This window comes from Sinohyriopsis cumingii, chromosome 9 (genome assembly GCF_028554795.1).
Source record: "Sinohyriopsis cumingii isolate HCF-2022 chromosome 9, ASM2855479v2, whole genome shotgun sequence".
NCBI lineage: Eukaryota > Metazoa > Mollusca > Bivalvia > Unionida > Unionidae > Sinohyriopsis > Sinohyriopsis cumingii.
In genome coordinates, this window is record NC_142969.1 from 46235698 (window position 1) to 46253482 (window position 17785).

Sequence of the window (17785 nt, forward strand, 5' to 3'; positions counted from 1 at the left end):
ATTGCAGCGATACAACATTTAAATCAGATTGTATTAGATCTTAAAGATTTTAATCAGACTATTATTGAAGTAATAAATGCTAGTACTTATATAGATTCAGGAGAAATAGTATCAAACAAGCATATATTGATCATTATAAAATAACTGAAGCAGATTTATTAAATTTTACACTATCAGGATTTGAAACCGACGAATTAATAAGATCACTCAATGATCTTGTCGCGAAAAACTTTTCTGAAATACTAGCTGTGTGGAGAAAACTAACCCCACCTCCATCTGTTCTCAGACATAATAATGATGCACACGGCGGCGGCAGACACGTATCTCCCGGAATCGTTAATATAACCAGCACGATCGTGGTCAATCTGGTTTGTGACGTAATTGATGGCAGCTATCAAATAGATCTCGGAAAATCAAATCAGGCTCAACAGGGATATATTTTATATACATTTACACCACAAGTATCCCCTGGAAGTTTAATCGTGCAAGAACCAACTAATCCTGTGTATTTGCCGTGTCACAATAATATGTTAACACGAATAAATTTTAAAATCACAGACCACCTTAATCGCTTAATTGACATACGTGGATAAGAGCTTGTATTAAATCTGTATGTGAAATCTTAATTAATCCAGTAAATATTATATAATGTACCAGCACGTGATGGTTTTTATACATGACAAAGAAGTACTTGAAAACGCCATCAAAACAGCCTTTTCACAAAACACAGAGCAATTTAACGTTAATTTAGTTATTGATGAACACGGAAACGAGGATTTCTAATTAACACAAGAACAGTTAGATGAACTCCGTCGAGAACATATTATCGAGATCATTTGTAGCAGAGATCAGATTCTAAATTATACACACTCCTGTATTAAACTCGATCAACTTAAAAAAAATAATATTTCTAAATAAATAAATGTAGGGTTAATTAATCACTTACACAAATTAATCAGATTTGTATAATCTGAAATAATTTATTATTATTCTGAAATAAATCAATCTGATGGGGTGGTTGTACTTAAAATTACACAAATCAGTCAGATGTGGTAATTGGTACAAATTAATTCTGATGGGGTGGTTGGTACTCAAATTCGTGTAAATTAATCAGTTTTGTAATTCTGATGGGATGATTAGATCTTGATCTTAATATTTTATTTTATTTTATCTTATCAGAAATATTTATTTTATTTTATCAGAAATATTTTATTTTATCAGAAATATTTCAACATTTTTAGTCAAATTTGTTATTTTTTTCAGCTATTTTAGTCGATTTATCAGGGGAAATTTGTCAAATTACAGTTTTTCGTCAGGTCAAACCTCAAGCGGTTCTCTAATTGTTTCATCGATAAATCGTTAAAAATCCTCATTTTTTTGAAAATTACCAGAAAAATTAACAAAAATGGCATGAAAAATCTCATTTTTTGAGCTAATTTTACTGATTTTTTACGATTTATCGATGAAACAATTAGAGAACCGCTTGAGGTTTGACCCGAATGATATTGGAAAATTTATCAATTTTCCTTGACAAATCGACTAAATTATAGCTAAAAAATAACAAATTTGACTAAAAATATTGAAATATTTCAGAAAATATAATATTTCAGAATAAATATATAATATTTCTGATAAAATAAAATATTTCAGAATAAATATATAATATTTCTGATAAAATAAAATATTTCTGATAAAATAAAATATTTCAGACAGGGTTGCTTTGGTCGTTACCCGCTGACATAATATTTCTTAAGTATCTTATGCGGGTACTAATTGTTTTTTTCGTTTCGTACTCGTTGGATAATCCCGATCTGACTTTTTCTACTGCAACAGAAAGAGGAATAAATTCATTTACTTGATCATCGTTCACCATAGCTAGCGACTGAAACATAGCTGCCTGAATCCGCTTTATTAACTTATACTGAGATGATAGAACATACTTATTTTCATTTTTAAGTTCTTTTAACTTTTCAAAATCAGATATTATTTTTTCAGGATTTAGTGCATCAGATATATTAATTCCATTTTCTTCTAGGCTTTTAATAACAAAAATAATGTCTTTGATATTTTCATTGTTCATTATATAATATATAAATATTTAAAATGAATTTTTTTTATCCCTATAGAACCCCTATCGAGTGTTTAGCGAGTTCGTCGGGATGTTTCAAGGACGGCACAACATATTTACAGCCTCATTAAACTCGCAGATTACCATCGTATTCTACTAAGTTTAGAGGATACACGAAACACTACCCCATATGAGAGCCCCTAACCCGTCAAACAACGGTCTAGAGGCCCAAGAAGGTGTGTTTGGTGAAGACAATCCTCATTAAACTCGCAGATTACCACCGTATTCTACTAAATTTAGAGGATATACACAGAACACAACACATAGTATTTACATATTTACAGCCTCATTAAACTCGTAGCTCGCCATCGCATTCTACTAAGTTTAGAGGATATACACAGAACACAACACATAGTATTTACATATTTACAGCCTCATTAAACTCGCAGATTGCCATCATATTCTACTAAGTTTAGAGGATATACACAGAACACAACATATATTATGAATGACGAGCCGCTATCGAGCGTTTTAGCGAGCTCAGATTATGCATGTAACGGCACAACATATATTATGAAATGAACTTCTATTCGAGTGTTTTAGCAAGTTCATTAAGTATGACATGAAGTATATACAATGAATGAATGATGGCACAACATATATTATGAAATGAACTTCTATTCGAGTTTTTTTAGCAAGTTCATTAAGTATGAAATGGATATTCGCAATGAAATTGATATATACAATGAAATGGGTATATACAATGAAATGGGTATATACAATGAAATGGATATATACAATGAAATGGGTATATACAATGAAATGGGTATAAACAATGAATGAAGGACAGTACAAACATATAATAAATGAAGGACAGTACAAACATATACGCTCAGCAGACCCACCCCCAATAATCAGCCCGTGGGTATACGAAAATATGTATCAACCACCAGTTGATATGTGGTTGAGGATTTTGCTGAGCGGAGGGGTTTTGCGGTGGCCCCAATTATTATAAAAATCGCAATTATGCGTAAACCAACGACAGTTGTCAGCCATGGGGATTCGAACCTGGACCGCGAGCGTCACAGTCCAATACGATACCGATTGAGCTATCGAAACTTCTTACAAACATATGCTTCGAAAATTAATATGTAGTTACGGTACATATATTTGCACTAAAACCACGGTTTCTCAATAATAATAGTTTTCTACATTTAAATAACTATTTCTGCATTAAAACAACTGTTTCTGAATATATCTGTATTAAAACAACAGTTTCTGAGTATATCAGTATTATAATAGCGTTTTTCGTAACAGACTGCAAAATACAAACCTGCGAAATCAATAACAGCCGTCCTCTAAGCGGTATGAATACAGCGTGTTCCACCTGCAGATCGATTTGCACCATAACAACGGTTTCTCTAAGCTGATTGTAAATGTAGCGTGTTCTGCCTATATGCAACTACCTTGCGGATCAATAACAACGGTTTCTCTAAGCTGATTGTAAATGTAGCGTGTTCTGCCTATATGCAACTACCTTGCGGATCAATAACAACGGTCAAACAAATTGTAAATGACCTCAATTTCTCGTAACAGATCCGTTATGTTGTGTGATGGGAATATTTAAAGACTATAAATATACTTCGACGAGCAATTGACGTAAATGGTTAAACTGACTAATTACAACCATAAAAAATCAGAAATCTACGAATACAGAAGTAATCTCCCTTTCGCATGGATCAAAAAATAATGTATGGAGGCAATACTGTGACATAAATTAAAAAAATTAATTCGAGGTAGTGATGATAGTTTATCTCATTAACAATATTGGAAGGTGATTTTCTGCTTTTATTTACTGGAAAAAGCAGTTTTGGTCATATTTTCTGCGACGTATTTTACCACACGCGAGTTAATTTCAAAGTATTTCGCAGCTGAATACATTGATTGAAATATAATTTCTTCACCCGTTTCTATGTTTGTGGATTTTACCGCCCTCCTCACAATTGTTCTGTCATATTTACCAGTACCTCACGTGCAGAGTTCCTGTTTTGTGTAACAGCTCGAAGATTGGATAAAATATTGTCAATTTTCAAGCCGTTAATGTGATCGATCACAAGACCGTCTTTGATCATCCCATTATGACATTCATACACAAATCTATGACAAAGATAGCTTTTCTTATTCCCTTCGCATGTGAACGCTAGATAACCAGTATTAATGACATGACCAACTGGTCTTTTTAACCTGCAATTTCTGATCACACCATCAATATTTGATTCATAGTTTGCTATGACAGGATGTGGGACAAATTTATTTTACTCCATTATAATAATATTATTTGTTTAAATCATTGTTTCTCTGAAATATTGATATATAATCCTCCACGGATTTTATAGTGTTTTCACTGTTATTTTTATTGTTGTCATAATATCTCCTAAGTTCTCTGAAACGTATTCCACCGCGCTTTCCACATAATTTTGTTTTTCCTCGCACTCCAACACCACATCGCAGACACGGTATTGGTCCTAGACTTCCTCGTCGTATACTTTGTAAGTGCATCCAACAAAATTCACCTCTACAGGATTTGTTGCAGCGATTTACTGAGCCGATCATGAACCAAATGCACTGATTCATCATATATATAATATATATAATATTCTTTATTTAAATACTTGTTTTAATTATATGAACGAATTCGAGAGATTATCCCAAACTGGGCCTTCTAAATATAAATTTAATCTCGACAGATTATCTCATGACTTACCAGTACGAGATTTGGTTGATCCGAAAAATAAAAGTTTGATCAGTAAAATTCACGACGCCAAGAAAGAATTTTACACAGATGGTGCATCTCATGTATGGTCAACGTTCAAGATTGTTCGCAACACTGTCAAGGACGCTACAATGAATGACAAACGAGCGGCAACTATCATTAACTACATCACTGAATACGAGGGCAATCAAAAATATTTCTTCAGAGTAAAATTTATTGTACTAACAGAAACAGGTAGTTGGATTATCCGTGATACATATGATCCTGTCCTTGGTAATAATAAAGCTATCATATTAAGTAAAAATTCCAAACCGGGTCTGTTGACTGGTATTGACAAACCGTATTATGAACAAGCGTACCCTGTAACAGCAGTTATTTATGGAATCTATGAGATAAATAAAAAACCCAACGTTGATAAAATGACACTCATGAAATTTTCAAGATTAAATTGTGTAGCCGAACGAGTAATAGAACACTTTACAAACGCGATGCGTGGAAACGGATTAACTGATTTAAGACGTCAAAAAATAAACACGTGGGCTGATTCAGTTAAGGATACCGGTGCTACAATAAAAGATGTTGCTGAACTAGGAAAAATATAAAAATTTCCAATAACAATATCAATGATAACCGGAGAAGTACTACACGAATCAAAATATAATTCAAAAGGAGCTCCAATAAATATTATTGATCATAACGCACACGCATGGACTAGCGCAGTAACAATATTTCCACGTGATCGAACTGTTAGATTTTACACCTCAGATATGGGGACAGGCATGTTTGATTTTATTAGCGAAATATGTAAAAACGATCCTGTATCGGTATGGTTATTTAAAAGTGATGAGGAGGGTGAATTTGATCGGTTTGTTAAACCGAATGGTGAAATATATCGAGCAGAATCTCTCCATGACGAGATGAAAAATCTCGCGAAGAAGTTTTTAGAGTGCAAGCACGCGGAAAATACTGACAAATTATTAACTAATTGTTTTACCGTTCGATCTGTTGCGGCTCATTTTGCTAGAGAAAAATATTTATGGAAACCAACACGATTCGATTTATTCGAGGATGTACGCGCAAGTTGCGTCAAATACGGACACGGCGGATTGTGGAATACCAAATATAATTACAATGATGTTATTTCGGTTGATATAGTTGCATGTGATCCGGGAAGTTTTCTAGGATACGGAGATTGTTCTGTGGATTTTAAAAGATTCGGTCACCCCACAAACGAGATGACGCGAGTGGCAATTAATGGACCATTACCTGATTTTGATCTAACTGGATTCGCTTGTGTTGAATCATTCCAGTTTAATGAAAATCTTCACAAGATTTGTTATGTTTGGTTTGGCAGACATTTTTGTGAAAAACGTTGGGTACCTATAGTTTTATTACGATATATGCTAGATTGTGCGGTACTGACATCGTTGGTTATCAGCGAGGCAATTATATCATATCACGCGCAGACCGAAGTTTGGTTGCCCATGCCAGATTCCGTCAGTCTCGATGAAGTTATTAACGAATTTAAGGAGAAATGTCCTGGTGTTTCCGAAGATGATATTATCAAAGAAGCTCCTAAGATTCTCGAGATTAAACTTAAAACCGCAAAAGATCTCGGCAGTAGAATAATAGGTAAATTTACTCAAGGTGGTGCATATGATCATAAAAGACATCACACACGATTAATTCTAGATGATGCCGAGTACGATTTTATAATCGCTGACACAACAGCGAGAAATATATTTGTAAATAGAGAAAGTGTTTATTTATCCGACGAAACAAAATTAGGTACGATCGTTAGTTACATAAATGATGTCTCCCCACAGTATACTCATCTAAGATCTTCTATGTTGGCTTATGTTTCTATTATCGATGATTAATAGATTTCCTGAAACCGCAGTCAGAGTCGCAACAGATTCGTTAAATATTTCGAGTAAATATTTAGAGTCTGTTATGAAATTTACAAGTAATGATGAACGATGGAGTTCGTGGAGAATAAAAAAGGAAATATTACACAATTATACAGAATCAGCAGATGTTCCGATGAGAAATTTTTATCGTAAGTGTAATACAATATCAAAAATGTCGAAACGCGCCATCAGTGAGTGATCCAATAACTAGATATAAGACAGTATATCTTAATGGACCTGGTGGATGCGGCAAAACTACTCGAGCAATTAATGTTTTTAGAAATTCAGATGTGATCGTGCTGACACCCACACATAGACTTGCACGAGAGATGAAACAACGACAGGTATAATCTTGCAAGTATCATAGTTTCTTTCGGTGGCGCGGGGATACATGGACTCCTGAACGAATGGGAGAAAAATATATACCTAAAATAATTATTTGGGACGAGATATTTACGGTGTCATTAGATACATTAAAAATGTTTTTTGATTGGTTATTGACGAAAAATACCGCTATAAGAATGTGTGGTGATCATGGTCAACCACCGCCATTTGTTGGACCATCTCCACATGATTGGTTAAAAAGTTTCGTTGATTATTACGAAGAAATAGATGATGATCATAGAGCTCTTGATGCAAATTTAAAGGAGTTTAAGAAATTAATCAGATTACAATCAAACAAAATTCAGTGCGAAATAATACGCGAAGTGATCTCAGAGACCTCAATGAGTAATTTTTTGAATTTATGGATACCCAACGATCTGATAGTAGCAAGCAGAAAAATAATCAGAGACGCTTTACAACAGCAGTTATTTCAGCTGCATAAAGAAAAGTACTCAGAATTACCCGTATCGTTGTGTTATAGACCATCAGATACATGAAAACAGAATATTAATGTTGATATTCCAGGACAGACTGAAAAACAAAATCTCGTACTAAATGATATTGTCGCTGTTGATATCATTGTTGTCGAAGATGCATTACGCGCTGACAAATCTCCATGGGTGTTGGGATACGTTATGACGATCCACTCGTCTCAGGGATTAACTATTTCTGATACACGAGTCTGGATTGTAGACGATCGTATCGAGTGGTCAAATTTAGTCTATTTAGCGGTATCAAGGGTTAGAAAAATATCTCAATTACGTAGAATTATAATTCCTGAAATCGTTAATAAATTTAACATCATCGATGATGATATAATAAGAAAAAAATTAACAGGATACAAACAATCAGATAAAAAAAATAAACGCGACTTTGATCTTGATGCTGAATTTATTACTGAATTAAAACAGCAGCAGAATAATCATTGCGCAAGTTGTAATTGTATATGCTGTGGAGGTATTCGAATAATGATTCAAGACAATTTACCGTAGATAAGAAAAGATAGTAGTCGCGGTCATACACGAGAAAATGTGATCTTGACCTGTGTTGAGTGTAATCGACGTCGGGGTGCTGGCACCAGTGTTAGTTAAGTGATTTGGGTGGTAATTGTGTATCCTCGGGAATTACTTGTAATTGTTCACGTACAAATCCACGTTGAGGAGCAGCCGAATCTAATCTGTAGATTGCAGGTCTACTTGAGGATCTTGTCACGGTGGATATTTTGTGTGTGGTAACACTCCAAATAGGATCAGTAGCTCTTTTTTTACCACCTTCAAGTTCACCCGGTTCATATAAATATCTAACTGTAATATTACCTAGCACTGACTGTGTTAAATCACGTCGTTTTATTGGTATATTTTTTTTGTAATTGCATTAATAGGTTTCATATTGGTCGTTCGCGTAATCTCACGCTTGGTAATCTTGCACCCATTCGCGAGATCTCGTATCCTGAATAAATTTCCTCGCGTATTGATATCCAAATAACCGCTCGGCAAGTGTTCGATTAAATCGCTCCACAATTGCCTGATCACGATGAATTGCAGTATGCCCTCGTCGTATTTTGGTATTATGTTGCTTCATCAACGATGATACTGGACCAAGAAATTCCTTGCCAGGATCAACCTGTAGCAGCTGTGGCCATCGCAGACCACCTTGTGGTCCGAGTCCTCGTTGATAAATTCGTTCAAACGCATCGGCTACTTCAGATAATGTTTTCGTTGATAACGGTTCTACCTCTTTATATCTACTTGCAACATCAACAACAGTCAACGCGTACTTGTATGTTTTTCTACGTACAGTATCATGCGATAAAAACAGAATATCTGCTTGATGAACTTCATTAGGAACACTAACATCAAAATATGCGTATTGAATTTGTTTCGGCGGTGGTAGGTAAATTTGCCATATTGCTTGTTTGGATAACCACGCTTTAGCAGTAGAATGTTTAACCGCTGCTGCAGCAGCAAGTTTACTAATTGCTGCTTTACCTTTCCAGTATCCTCTTGGACTATAATAAATTGATTCCATTTTTATATATTACCAGCCCCAAGCGCTAATTTACCTTTCGTCGCAGATCTTACTAACCAATTAGCTAATTTTTCTCTCATATTTTTATTTTTTATAGAATTTAACGCATGAATTAATTTCACATCTGCAAATATGCCTGTCTTGTAGATTTTTACTCTTATACGCAACATCATGAACATGACAAGCTCGATCAATAGCGTTTACTGGTTCCTCGTCTGGCTTTGGTTGATCTTGATTATCGAGCCTGATATCAAGTCTGGTACCAGGACCGCAATAATTATATCCTGGTAGATGTTTTTCTCCTGGATATTTAGACCATGGAGCACCTGGAAACTTTGACATCAAATTAGCAATATCACCACCGCGCTTATTAGGGAAAAATAAAAATTTCTTTCTACCGCATGCAGAACATTTTCCACCATACGCTATTTTTTATTTTTTGTTGTAACCGTAACTAAATCAGTAGTTGGAGTTTTAGATCTGCAACGTAAACAATATAAATTCATGTTATAAAATATATGGATATAATTGATTTCTCAGCAACTCGGCGACGAGAGCCAGTTAAACACCACCCTGCGTTACCGAATTCCATCAGAATAATTATCATAGGACCATCTGGATCGGGTAAGACACAATTATTACTTAATTTGATAATGAGATGGTTGAAATGGGATACATTATATTTGGTGGCACCATCCGTTGATGATCAGAGGTGTTATGAAGTATTAAGAGATTTTAACGAAAATGCAGGATTAATAAATAACGGTGAAAATATTATTAATTTTATAACAGATATCGAAGAAGCACCGTCCGTAGATGATCTTGATGGGTTTATTAATAATTTAGTTGTATACGACGATGTGATGCTGGATAAACAAGCAAACCCAGCAAAAATATTTTCTCGAGGTAGACATAAAAATACAGATGAGATCTATGTTACTCAGCGGTACACACAAATTCCGAAAGTAATTAGAGACAATTGCAATATTTTAGTTGTGTTTAATGGCGTAGACACACACACACTTAGAAATATTCATCAAACCTGGTGCAGCGGTGACATGGATATAATTAAATTTAAAAACTTCTTTTCATGAGCGCAAGCTACTCCGCATGGATTTATAACAATAAATTTACACGATCCTAGAACAAGATATCGTGTAGGTCTTGATAAAATATTTGGATAAATTAAAAAATTTATTTAAACAGATATGCACAATTGTACGTGGTTGATTCAAGGAACAAAAAATAAATGCAACAAAAGGAACATGAATAGCAGCAGAGAGGGCATCTACCAATGTTGGTCGTCAAAAAAATAAACAAAAAAATAAATAAACACGTAGAGTACTTTATTTTTCAGCTACTATTTCGAACTAAGGTTTTATTAGTATAATCGGCCATTACAGAAATAAAACATCTCAAGGAAACGTTTATTTGTAAAAATCTGGACCTTTCTACGAGATGATTTTATTATTTTGTTTTATTTTTTTTTTGTCGGAATCCTTTGGTGTGTTCGCCCTCTCTGCTGCTGATGTCCAGCGCTGGAGAATCATGCCGCAGACACATAGCATGATGTCACACCCAGTCACATTATCCTGACACCAGGTCGACCAGTCCTAGCACTAACAATTTAATGCTGAGCGCATAGCGAAGAGGCTGTTAATACCATTTGTATAAGTCTTTGGTATCGCTCGGCCGGTGTTCGAACCCGCGACCTCCCTCATCCGAGGCGGACGCTTTAACCAATAGGCCACCAGAGTGTCACATACATGCATATACATACATACATACATACATACATACATGTATACATACATACATACATACATACATACATACATACATACATACATACATACATACATACATACATACATACATACATACATACTGTGTATGCGCAGAGCGTGGGGTTGAAGAGTCGGTAAGAGTTTAGAAAGGATGAAAGCTTGAATAGAACAAAGATGGGGGAAAGATTTGGTGCTTTAGAATTAACAATAACACTAAGACAAACCGAAGTGATAGTGGCAGTTGTTTAACTGCTAAAGGACAGATGGTATTGGCATTAAAAAGAGTGGCATTACTCATGTTAGTAGTTGTAACTGTTAAAGTAGTGGTACTACTCAATGCAGGATGACCATACATATTTCGCAATAATAGTACTGCTACTATTATTTGCACATATTCTTATTCGTGGTTGAAATCCGCAACTGAAAGAATGTGTGTGTGTGTGTGTGTGTGTGTGTGTGTGTGTGTGTGTGTGTGTGTGATTTGGATTTTTAACGTAGTTTTAACAATTTTTGAGTCATTACATTACGATGTATGCAGTTTGACAGTTTTTAATGATGTCTAGTACTGGGGCATTATGCTGCAGACGTGTGACATCATGTCAGTAGTATAGTGGGGGCATTTTAGCGTCAAAGGAAATCCCACTCAAAAAGGTCGTGGACACGTTTAGCGTCAATACTTTTACTGACCCCTGGGCACGTTTAGCGTCAAGAGGAATTGAACATGGGAATATTGGGCCTGTATAGCGTCAAGGGAAAGTGGGGTTGTTCTATATGGACAATAGCAATGGAACAGGTGTGGTGACGTCACGGTACTGGGCATTGGTAACAATGTAGTTAGGGTTTGACCTGAATACGCGCTACTCGAGGCAGAGACAAATAGAATAGAGATATAGACTTTGACATATATAATGCATACAACAGAAAGACATAGATTGATGAACATCAACTTATCACATCTTAACTACAAAATCGACTAAAAATTTTATTAGGCAAGAGAATAAGTTTTATTTGGAGGCAAACCTCAAATAAAAAATACAAAATCGACTAAAAAATTTTTAGGCAAGAAAGCGAATCTTTTCGAGGCAATGGATTAGCCCTGAAAAGGGCCTTTGCGTTTCTTCTTCTTTTTGTTCTTCTAATTTCTTCATTTCCTCCACCATCATCATAGTTTTGTTATTCCTGTTGTCTTCCTTTTTTCATTGTTTATCCTCCCCCTGTTTTTCCTTCTCCTCTTGCTCTTTTTTCCTCTTTTCATTCTCTTCTTTCTTTTTCATCTTTTCATTCCATTGTCTCTTTTCTTTTATGTCCTCTTCATCATCCTTCTTCTCCTCTTCTTTTTTCATCATCTCTCTCAACATTTCCGTCGACTTCCTCAAATTATCGATTTCCATCTTGATTCGATGGGGACTATATTAGTAATCGTCATCCAGTTTGATCAGTATCTATTCGATCGTGCTTAAGTTGTCTAGAACGTCTTGTAACTTCAGCTGGGAATAAATCAGGGAATACTTTTGAATTTGATCGACTTTCTGATCCAAACAACACTTGTCAGTTATACGTGGATGAACCACAACCTTGTCTCCTGCTATGTCGTTGCCTAGTAATAAACGAATGCCCTCAACCGGTAAAGCACACACGTTGCCCACTGTCACTGGTCCTGATACTAAGTATGATGACAAATTTACACAATGGACAAAAACATTAAAAAAGCCGCACTCTACTTCCTGAATAAGAACACTCTCATTAGAAGAAGACTTCTCAGAAAAAGGCAAAATGCAAGAGAATAAAACAATCTGAGAAACTCCTGTGTTCCTTAAAATTTTAATAGGGGTAGGATTGGCCAAATCACCAAAGAGTGATATAGAACCCTTCGATATGTATGGTTCATAATTCTCCATAATAAAACCAAACTGGGGTTTATTAGACCGAACAAATGTATGGATTTCAGTCCATGACCGTGACCTTGACCGCTTAGAAAAAGAACATTCTGAATAGGTCTGTCTTGATTATAATGCCTATTTTCCAAGTTGTAACAATCAGAAATAACGTGTCTTTTCCTCTTTCAATAGGTATACGTAGGAAGAGACAAGGACCTTTGATCAAGCTTATCTGAAGCTTGATTTTTAAATGTTGTGCCAGTTGGAGATTTAGAAGGGCTTGTATCCGGCTTATATACTTTTCTGCCCGAAGACTGCTGAGTGGAAGACTTGCCTGCAAAATGAATTTTATGAGATAAATAATACTCAGCAGCAGCACGAGCAGCATTTCCCAAGGTTTCGATCTTATTCTCATCAACATAAGTCTTAATGGCACTATGGACACAGTTCTTGAACTCTTCAAGTAATAAAAGTTGTTTTTGAGACTTTCAAGATCTTGTTCAACTTTCTTGGCTAAGCACCATCTATCAAATAACTGCTCTCCTTCTTTAGCTAATTCGACATGAGTTTGTCCAGCTTACTTTTAGGGTTTCTGAATTTTTGCCGATAAGCTTCTGGGACTAACTAATAACCCCTTAAGATGCATTCCTTAACTACATCATAGTCACCACTTTGGTGAACTGACGGTGAATTGTAAATATCACTAGCCTTACCTTGGCTATTTCAAATTTTTAGCAACGTTTTCAAAACGAGTAAAATATTTGTCTACTTCTCTTTCTCTGAAAGGGGGCACTAACTTAGTATTCTTTGCAACATAAAAACGTTAATTTGCATTTGAAGAAGGAATGTTCTTTTCACTTGCCAGCTCTATTTCTTTTATTCTGCATTGATATTCTCTCTCTTCCTTCTCACTTTGCATCCGACTCTCTCTCTCTCTCTCTCTCTCTCTCTCTCTCAAATCGTAACTGCATTTGTTTTTCTTGTAACTGCGTTCGTCTTTCTTTTTTCTTTTTCTTTTAATTGCATTTCCTTTTCTTTTTCTCTTTCCTGTCTATCTCTCTCCTCTTTCTCAATTTGTAACTACATTCGTTTTTCTTTCTCTCTTTCCTGTCGCTCTCTCTCCTCTTTCTCAAATTGTAAATGCATTAGTTTTTCTTCCTTCTGTAATAACATTTGTTCTTTCTATTGCTCCAATTTTTTTTGCCCTTTCTCTTTCTCCACTTGTAACTTCATTTGCATTTGTTTTTCTTCTTTATCTTTCTAATGTCCCAGCTTCCTCAACCCCAATTCCATCTTCTAATTCCTTTAAGTTTATGTTAGAGCTTGATACAGACTTACTAATCGAAACCAAAGCACTTTTATCCAAAACATTCTTTTCTACCATGTACTGGACCACACTATTTTTTATTTCTTGCTTCGCTAAGGAAGACTTTACCTCAGAAAGATCATATTTTCTGGCAAGTTGAATTAATTCATGTTTTATTTAAAGGGTTTAATTGGTCCTGTGTAGGACTTGAAAGAAAGATGTTCACTTTCGATGACATTTTAGCAAAAGCCTGCCGATTTCATTAAAGATTTCAAAAACATGGGGAATTCAAATTTCAAAAAACAATGTTTTGTGAAATATGTTAGCCAAAATTCTTAACTCTCGGACGAGCCCCCAATTTTTATGTTACGTGTTTAGGCTCTAATAAACAGAAACAAAAGAAGGAGTGAGAACAACACGCTTTGAAAAATATAACAAATAATTTATTTCCCTGGAAAAACACAGTAACAATGAAAAAAATAAGAACTTACGGTTTTAAGAATCAAATCCCAAAATAAATCAAAGAATAATCCACGAATTAAATTTTTGAAATCTTAGTAATGAAATGTTCTAATGAAATTTGAGTTCGAGTCCCGACGAAACATCAGAAATAGAAGGCGATGACGTATACTGTAGACTTTATGTTACGGATGTGTTTACAGTTCTTTTTTGATTCACAAACCATATTCCGGTGTTTGAATTTGAGAATATTTCCAGGAAAAAGAATTAATATTTAGAATCCAAATAGTTTGAATAAAAATTAAAATATAATTCCAAATTATCACAACAAAAGGATCACCTTTACGACCCAGTGTTTAGAAGTCCGAATGACTACTTTCTCTATAAACAAAGCTTATACAGTAACTTGAGACGCAAAAGAGATTCCCGGATGATGAACACGTGATCACATTCCAGAATGGCTTAGAATGTATTTACTCGCATAAGTACAGCCTCGGTTTCACTATTATCATTCACACATTAAAATTAATTAGAAAGAATTTGTTTACTTGATTTTCAATCAAGGTCAGGAACTAGGTAAGCAAATAATACAAAGTTCGGTGTTTACGACTAGCAGTCAGGTCGAACTAATTTCTGGAAAATATCAAATTCCTAGTAAACAAAATTACATTACTTTGACATGTAATGAAATTAAAAATAGAAAGATTTTAAAACTTACAAACAATTAAATTAAATCAAATATACGTAACAATACATACATACATACATACATACATACATACATACATATATGGGGGCGCCGAGTGGCTCATCGTTACGGATTACTGCCATCTCATCTATGTCTGCGTGTGTTCGAGTCTCGGATTCCGCCAATGTTAGTAGGTGAGAAAGCTTACCAGTAGTTTGTCGTGGGTCGGTGATTTTCCCGGGTTCTTCCTTCACCATTTTTACTGGCCGCCATGTATAGTCTACGCTGTGCTGAAAAATGGCGTTAAACCCTATATAACAACAAGAACATTCATACATACATACATACATGCATACATACATACATACATACATACATATATACATACATACATGCATACATACACACTGTGTATGTGCAGGACGTGGGATTGAAGTGTCGGTAAGAGTTTAGTAAGGATGAATGCTTGAATAGAACGACGATGGTGGGAATATATGGTGCTGAATAATTAACCTTAGCACTATCACATACCGAAGTGGTAGTTTCAGCTGTTTCACTGCTGCAGGAGATATATTATTGGTATTGGTATTGATGTGAGTGGAATCAATCATGGTAGTATATGTAACAGTAGTGGTACTACTCGATGCAGGATCACCATACATATTTCGCAATATCTGTACCACTACTCCTACTACTACTACGACTACTAGCACGTGTGTGTGTGTGTGTGTGTGTGTGTGTGTGTGTGTGTGTGATTTGGATTGTTAACGTACCTTTAACAAAAATTTAGTCATTAAACTACGATATTTGCAGTGTGGCAGTTTATAATGATATCTAGCATTGGTGCATCATGACGCCGACATGTAGCATCATGTCCCTCCCAGTCACATTATCCTGACACCAGGCCGAGCATTCTTGATACCAGCCGTTTAATGCTGAGCGCCAGGCGAGGCAGATGCTAATAATAATGTTAGCTATCTTTGGTATGACTCGGTTGGTTTTCGGACCCGCGACCTCCCAGCGGCCTAATGAAATGTGTGTGTGTGTGTGTGTTTGTGTGTGTTTTTTAACGAAGCTTTAACAATTTTGTAGTCATATCGCTAAGATGTCTGCAGTGTGGCAGTTTATATTGACGTCAATCATTGGGGCTTCATGCCGCAAACATGTAGCATCATGTCCCACTCAATCACATTATCATGACACCAGGCTGACCAGTCCTAACACTAACCTCTTAATGCTGAGCGACAAACGGGACAGCTGTTAGTACCATTGTTATGTATTTGGTATGACTCGGCCGGGGTTTGAATCCACGACCTTCCGAATCCGAGGCGGACGCTCTAACCACTTGGCCATTGGAGCGGTCAATGAAATTATTATAAAAATGGTACACACAAATAACTACTTGCCTTTTATAATGTAGCATTTTTCGTTGTTAATCTATTGATCACGGTGTATAATTTCGTGAAATTTCCAAAACGTCTGCCGTGGAAGCAGGAATGCGAAATGACTTGTAGGTTTCGTCACGGGGGAAAATCCGTACATATGGTTACTTATGTAAACATCGCATCATTTTATAATAGCAGTATGAGTTGTAGTAGTAGTAGTAGTAGTAGTAGTAGTAGTAGTAGTAGCAGTAGCAACAGCAGTAGTAGCAGTAGCGGTAGTAGTTGTAGTTGTAGTAGAAGTAGTAGTAACGCTAGTCTTAGTGGTAGTAGAAATAGTAGAAGTAATATTAGTAGTTGTAGTGGTAGTATTAGCAGCGGTAGTAGTAGTAGCGGTAGTAGTAGTACTAGAGGTAGTAGCAGATTAGCAGTGTCATTTGTAGTGTCATTTGTAGATGCAGGCGTGGTATTATAAAAGCTGAAGAGAAATGTAGAGAAGACGAATCAAAAGGTGCAAAAGTGGACGATTGGATGCATGGATATGGTTTCGTGTGAAACGGAAACATTCAAGAACGCATATAACATACACACGTGAATATATTTTACGTTAGGTTGTGCATTACTGCACTTTCCATGTGAAATAAACGTGATAAGTCTCTGGAGATACATATTTTCATTGCCGCTTCGATAACATTAACCAAGAAAATGGAGTTATTTTTGACGTTGTGTAATATAAATATGGCCGCCACACATGCAAGCGAACCAAGCTCAAATCTAATCATGTACATATACCTTCCTCTTCGATGTTGCATGTGCTATTCTGCCTTGAATTATGAAGGAGAATTATAGTACTACTGAAGATACACAAAACAGCAGAGCATTAAAAGTAAACCGCTCACATGATCTCGAGGGATGCAATAAGGACCATGCTCTAAATCTGTTATAGATAATGCTCCCCAATTTGATAATTGCTTGCTCAGAGTTAATAAAGAATGTATTTCATGTTGTAGGTGAAAAACTTGTGTATTTTCACTATTGGCTTGTCAATCTTGCAAATAATGAGCTTGTCATGAAACGAGATAAAATATACCCATTATTTACGAAGAGCAACTTGTAGCAAGCA

At 35.5% G+C, this 17785-nt stretch overlaps 1 protein-coding gene across 3 annotated transcripts in view; it reads right to left on the reverse strand.

The window, feature by feature from the left end:
• The window catches only part of LOC149791738 (deoxynucleoside triphosphate triphosphohydrolase SAMHD1-like), a 103085-nt gene that overhangs the window by 73029 nt on the left and 12271 nt on the right, over positions 1 to 17785 (reverse strand). The window contains exon 1 of one of the 3 annotated variants that reach the window (XM_089970239.1): positions 15489 to 15570. The exons of the other annotated variants lie outside the window; for them this stretch is intronic. The gene's annotated coding sequence lies outside the window, so the exon portion shown is untranslated. Of the gene's footprint in view, positions 1 to 15488; positions 15571 to 17785 lie in introns of those variants that run through there. 3 annotated transcript variants of the gene reach the window in all.